General features: G+C 31.6%; 1 protein-coding gene across 3 annotated transcripts in view; it reads right to left on the bottom strand.

Annotated features, from left to right (window-relative positions):
• Positions 1 to 168: 168 nt before the first annotated feature.
• The window catches only part of LOC136775849 (Y+L amino acid transporter 2), a 32,119-nt gene continuing 25,715 nt past the window's right edge, over positions 169 to 6,572 (bottom strand). For 2 of the 3 annotated variants that reach the window (XM_066730972.1, XM_066730970.1), the window contains 2 exons: positions 574 to 773; positions 169 to 481 (listed from right to left, as the gene is read on the bottom strand). The gene's annotated coding sequence lies outside the window, so the exon portion shown is untranslated. Of the gene's footprint in view, positions 482 to 573; positions 3,234 to 3,328; positions 3,565 to 6,572 lie in introns of those variants that run through there. The other variant, XR_010823000.1, reaches the window with a different exon arrangement.

The raw sequence follows: 6,572 nt of genomic DNA, 5'->3' as shown, positions 1-6,572 counted from the left end.
AATCTAAATTCAAGCTCTTTCTCAATAACATTTGTTCATTATATTAATTTAATGAAATGGAGAATTTTCGATGACGCACATTTACAGAAGATTCGTATATATTATAATTAAACGGAATGTTAGAGGGATTGGATTAACTTGAGCGGTAGGAGCTAGATTGTAGTACTATTGAATTTTTATATTATTTTATTGAATTCAAAAGTATCTTAGTTTTCATTCTTTTTTTTTTTGGTTTCTTCCAAACGACTACCTTGGTATAATGATATAAACTTGCTGCATTTTGCTGTAATACATAGATGTATATAGTTTTTAATTCAGAATCGGAGAATAAAACGGACGAAATATTTGATATTTATAATAATAGAAGGAAGGAATGTCGCGACGAATAGATGCATCGTACTTGAGGATCGTTCTCCTGAAACTTAAACCCCGTCAGCAGCATCACTGGAAAAAATGGGCGAGCACGAGTTTGCATCTTCGCCTGAAAATGTTAAAATAAGAGGCATAGGTATTATTTCCTATTACTATAACATTATTCTAATATTATGAGCAAAAATGGTGAGAATAACGTACAATTACATGGGTACGATTCTTCAAGGTTTCCTTCCGTTGTACAACTTTGAGATTCTAATGGGTCAGCCATGGAACTGTTCACCAGATATACGATGAATACTGCTAGAAGTAAGAACACTGGTAGCTTCATGATGATGACCCGCAATGAAGCTTTTCGAATATTCAAAGGCTCTGGTATTTATGTATATATATATGTAGGCCTGTCAAAATAAGAACCTTTTCTTATCAGAAAAACACTGCGTGACGTACAATTCTATTTAATGTCCTAATCTTTTCCCTGTTAAGCTTTATATAATCATGTGCAATTTAAACTTTTTTTCAACCACTTGTAGCACCAACAAATCTTCACGGGCCGGCCGATCAGTCACGATTCTCGGAAAAGCAATATACTTTTATATTACTGCTACTTACACGTGTTTCATTTATTTGATAGGGGAGTAATATAAAATACTTGGAATATATATTATATTTTATTTGTCTCGGTGTATCTATTTTTTCTTTAATTTTAAAATATAGCCAATTGTTTAAGGACAAACTGTTAATAAATTAAATCATTTTCTTTTCTTTTCCTATATATAATCCAATGGCTCAAGTAAGCGATGCAATAGACTTTTCTAGCTTGTGCGATGCCTTATTCCTGACCGATCTTCTTATAAACAATCGCGGGTTTATATAAATTTATAGAGTCCGTTATAATATTCCACTATGTTGTTACATTGCTGTTAAAAAGCTCAAGTTGTTAGCTTCATAAATATCTGCTTGCATCTATATAAGAATAAAAGAGTAGCTCGCTGCGATATATCATGAAATCAAATCATTCGTCATGTTACTTGTATAGTATAGTGTTGGTAATAATTGTACTGGAAAATTTACTATGGTTGTGTAACGTCAGAAACTGATCGAAATGAGTTAACTAGAGAGAGAGAGAGAGAGAGAGAGAGAGAGAGAGATGAACATAGGACGCGAGGAGAAATTTCCCTTCTTGTGTTATTTGTATAGCTATTACATTCTCTATCCCCTGCGCTTCTTTTATCATATTAATTAAATGGTGGGGGAGAGGGGAGGGGAGGGGGGGGGGGGGCAAATTTTAATTGAAACACATGTATAGTCTGAAATTTTGTCACATTTAGGTAATCTTGATAGAAGAAAATGCCATTTAGTAGATATTAATGATCCCCTCCGCGGCTGTAGCATTCTAGTGAGCTAGACTGAATTTAAAGCTTTTATCGAGCCCAATTCAATAATAAATATCGACAAGATGACACACGCGAGATGTTCAAACTATTTGGCAATGGATCTCGTACGTATTTCCATTCTCTCTCTCTCTCTCTCTCTCTCTATACTGAATTACTCGATACAATTTTGATGAAATTATATTTTTTTAGTATTCAAACCAGACTGTAATTGTGTATATGTTTGTACGGTAGGTATACATGTGATATCTCTATATAAATAGGACGTGTAAGTATTTATATACATTTTTACGGATTACTTTAGACTCGGAGGAATAAAAACTTTTTCGTAGCTTCATTTAATCGCGTGCTGGTCGCAATGGTCGCACAAGAGACTGATAGTACTAAGTTTATTTAAAAGAAGTTGTTACGACCACTTTACAGGTGTTTTTTTCTTATATTCTAATGTAGTGTGTAATGTAAGAGTAGGTGGAAAACTTATTGGTTTCATATTAAATTCGTGAGCGGTTTTCGCTGAGAAAATGTCGATGTATTACGATTCGTCTCGACTCGATGAAATAGGTTATATAAAAGTAAAATTATATTGATATCGACTGTTACATTTAATTTACACTAATTAGGATAGCGGCTAGCTGATAATAATCCAAGTATACGTCGTAAGCGTTTTTATTCTCTTATTCCATCAAGTTTGCACGATCCCATGAAATAATTTTCGGGATAAGAAAATTACGGTGATATTTATTCTCTAAGAACTAATAATTTATAATATTGCCTCGAGTGAACTGTATGTATAAATTTTGATTTCATATTAGTTTTCGAGTGCTGAGAATAAAATCAGGTTTTAAAATCCTTGTGCTTTGCTCTACATTGGAGTTAAAAATGGGAGCTCAGGGTAGCCCGTGGACCCCTTATAGATGAGCTACAGCAAATATACCGCAACGCGCGACACCGCCATCCAAGTCGCGCGCGTCGCTCTTTAGGTTATATATTCTCGAAAATTTCAATATTTTTCCATAAAAATGAAGCTGCAGCATATTGGCCATTAAATATATATTATAAGGAAAAATATCTTATTTATTTCAACGAATCATATATAGTAGGTACACATAATAATTTTGGTTAATCAAATTACTTTCTGCAAAAGTGCATAAATATTTATGTACAAGTTTCAAGTCTGGTTTTAATACCGAAATTATATTATTTTACCAAATTTCATTGGTATGGAAGAATAATTCAATAGAATAAATATATAGATACAGGTAGAATAGGGCCAACAGCAGTACAGTCCCTGTATACTTGATTGATTTTAATAGCTCCTCGACACATCCTTAGGCCAAAGTACGGAACTATTATATATACATCAATCAATCCATCGCAGCTAGACTCATCCACGATTGTTCTCTATTTTCAGACGATCATCTTTCAATGTACTCAAATCTAGGTTGCACTTGGTCTTAGAAAGATTACCTAGATGTAACAGAATATCAAATAGAATGGTGTTGGATTAAAGAATAATTGTATTAATTGCAATAAAAGGAAAAATATATATGTGTATAACCCACAAACACAAGAAGGGAAAACTTTTTTCACGTTTTGTGGACATCTATCTGCAGTTAACTCGTGTGGATCAAATGGTGAAGCCATAGCAATGCCTACTACGATAGCAACGAATACCTGCACTATTATGACTAAGATCACTGATTTCTTCATAACGATCGAGATTGAGAGCAACTGGCTATACTACAGCTGCACAATGCTACCTTTATATATTACACACAATCTTACGGTCTACACCCAAAATACAGGCTATTTATGCAGCACCTATACACATGCACGATTCGAGCTCTTTAACAATAATAATAAAAGGAATTAATATACGAACAGAGATACCATATCACTTGGGCTCTTTCTGAGAAAATACCTCACGAATCAACCATCAAATTAATAAATTGTTTATCGTATGCTCTTTGCATTAGGTATACACTATATATATATATATATAAGTACTTTAGGATAGAAAGATAATCCACAAAATTATCATTATTAATTCCATTTCTCTTTAAATAATTTCTTGACACTCACTTTTATAGGCTAATATATATATATATATATATATATTAGGGTGGTCGTTAATACAAATTTTTTGACGGATCCCCAAAAACCACTAGTATTTGATGAGAAACTATAGTGGTTGAAACCTGTGGCCTGATAAATGATGGAAACACGTGCCTCAATACGATCAAATACAATTTTCGAAAAATTTTACAGTTTTTTGCAGATAACTCATTAAATATTCGATTCTATGAAAAGATGCATATAACCTTTTCTCTGAAGAATTAAATTCTACATAATAAAGGTTCTATACATTTTTCTTCTAGAATGCATACTAATCGAGATATTGCTGAAAAATCGATCCTCTTTTTCGTTTATACACATTATATTGACATGCTCATGTGAATAGTTATTCTTATTTCGCTGTAGTTACACATTTTATTTCTCTTAATTTAATAAAATATGTTAATTGTACGGTAAACTAAAAATAATTATTCATATAAACATATCAATATAATGTGTATAAACGAAAAAGAGGATCGATTTTTCAGCAATATCTCGATTAGTATGCATTCTAGAAGAAAAATGTATAGAACCTTTATTATGTAGAATTTAATTCTTCAGAGAAAAGGTTATATGCATCTTTTCATAGAATCGAATATTTAATGAGTTATCTGCAAAAAACTGTAAAATTTTTCGAAAATTATATTTGATCGCGTTGAGGCACGTGTTTCCATCATGTGTCAGGACACAGGTTTCAACCACTGTAATTTCTCATCCAATACTAGTGTTTTTTAAGGATCCGCGAAAAATTTTCTTTTTAATGACCACCCAATATATATATATATATATATAGGGTTGTTCTCAGATAAAACGAATCAGACCATGGACATAAAATGCTGTTTAACTTTGTAATTAAAAGAGATAGAAAATTTGTTGCTATAATACATTTTGAACGTAATTCAAAAGACTCTTGACAAAGGTTTATTGCAAAAATTGCCATCTGTCCTATAGTTACAAAGTTAAAATGCATTTTATGTTTATGGTCTGATTGGTTTTATCTGAGAGCAACCCTGTATCTATATAGTAACGCGATACATCCCACAGTATCATCAGTTAATTATTTATCGCATATAGCAAATCGCTGAAATCCTAAAGACTACAGCCAGTATATAACTGCAGATGTCGAAGCAATCAATGCTCTTATTCGTTGTATTATTATTCATAGTGTTAGTGATCTACGTTGTTATGGTTCTATCGAATGATTCAACTGACGATTTAATCATAAAGCGAAAATGTTTAAGAAAAAATGGTGAATCTTTAGATTGTCGCTGTACGTATACATAGACGCGTGACAATATCTAACGCTCTTTCTATCTTCACTGTAACTATACATATTCTTTTACATTTTCCTGCATTCAGGTAGGAGAAATGAGACCAAGTGTTGGAAGAATTATGCTATAAACAATTATGGATATTTGTTTTTTGGAGGAGGAGGATTTAGATGAGTCTGTGCGGAGTCTGGCTCAGAGACACCTTATACATATATCAGCAAGCCATGAAAAATGGTATCTGCTCTCTTATATTTCAACTCTACTCAATTAACCCGTCAAATTAGATAAAATAATAAAATTTCACTATTAAAAGTAGAGTTTCATTGTGCGCCATCCTCCCTCTTATACACATATTAAAAAAAAAAAAAAATACATTACTTTTTGGTTTTAATTCTATTCTGATTTACAGAATTTCATCTATATAGCCTTTTGCTTCATTTGTACAGCACCGTTTAATAATTGAAAATACTACTAGGTTACTGAAACATTATTAGTATTCGTTATAAGGCTCATTCGATCCAAAGAATATGTATGGATTGTAATTTTATTAAATCAAATTCGTAAGGATCTTGACATAACCTTTCAGGTGAGACCAAGTAAACTTTAACTTGGTTCCTCCAAACAGAGATACATAAAATTATAGAATAGGATCAATTTTCACTCTGTTGAATCTTGCATACTTACGGTCGACTAATGTGCATCAGACTTCTTTTTATGACAAAAAAAGTGTTATCTATGAGTGTGCACATTCACAAGAATAATACTCCTTTACTTTCAATAAAAAAATGAATATTAACCTTTTATAGTTCAGCTTCAAGCATAATAAAACGAAGATAATTTTTATTAATGTAATAATTTTCTATATATTTAAAACTGTGTGTGTGTGTAAAGTACAAATTATTGCTAAAAAAACATAAAATTGTAATCGGAGACTTTTAAGGTTAATTTTTGTAGATGTATACAGCAATAAGTATCAAAAGCTTTGCTCGTGTGTTGAAGATACCATATATTCCAGCATATATTTAGAAAAAGAATTGTATTCTTAAATAATAGAAATTCTTGTAAATTCTCCAATTACTCTCTTCAAAAACTAATGTGAAGCTTCGATATATTGAGTTGACTAACATTTTTGGTTAAAGAAGGTAAATTTGTACGTTAAAAGATTTTTGATAAAATGATTGATAAGACGAATACCGAAGGGGGTGAGGGAAAAATAGTCACAACAACCATTTATACAATATAATATTATATTGTCACAGTTCACTTACTTAAAAGCATAAATTTTTCTCGTGTGTTTAGATCCTACGCTACCTTAAATCGTAATATTAAAATTTCAGACACATCTGTCGGAACATGACGATAATTAATTGTTCAATTAATCAAGTCATTATATAGTTTTCTCGTCTTCCCCGAGAAGATT

This window comes from Prorops nasuta, unplaced genomic scaffold, assembly GCF_024137725.1.
Source record: "Prorops nasuta isolate Cenicafe-Biocafe unplaced genomic scaffold, Cenicafe_Pnas_1.2 PNAS00008, whole genome shotgun sequence".
Lineage (NCBI taxonomy): Eukaryota > Metazoa > Arthropoda > Insecta > Hymenoptera > Bethylidae > Prorops > Prorops nasuta.
The sequence above is the reverse complement of the archived record's forward strand: the minus strand, read 5'-3'. Positions and strand labels throughout refer to the sequence as shown.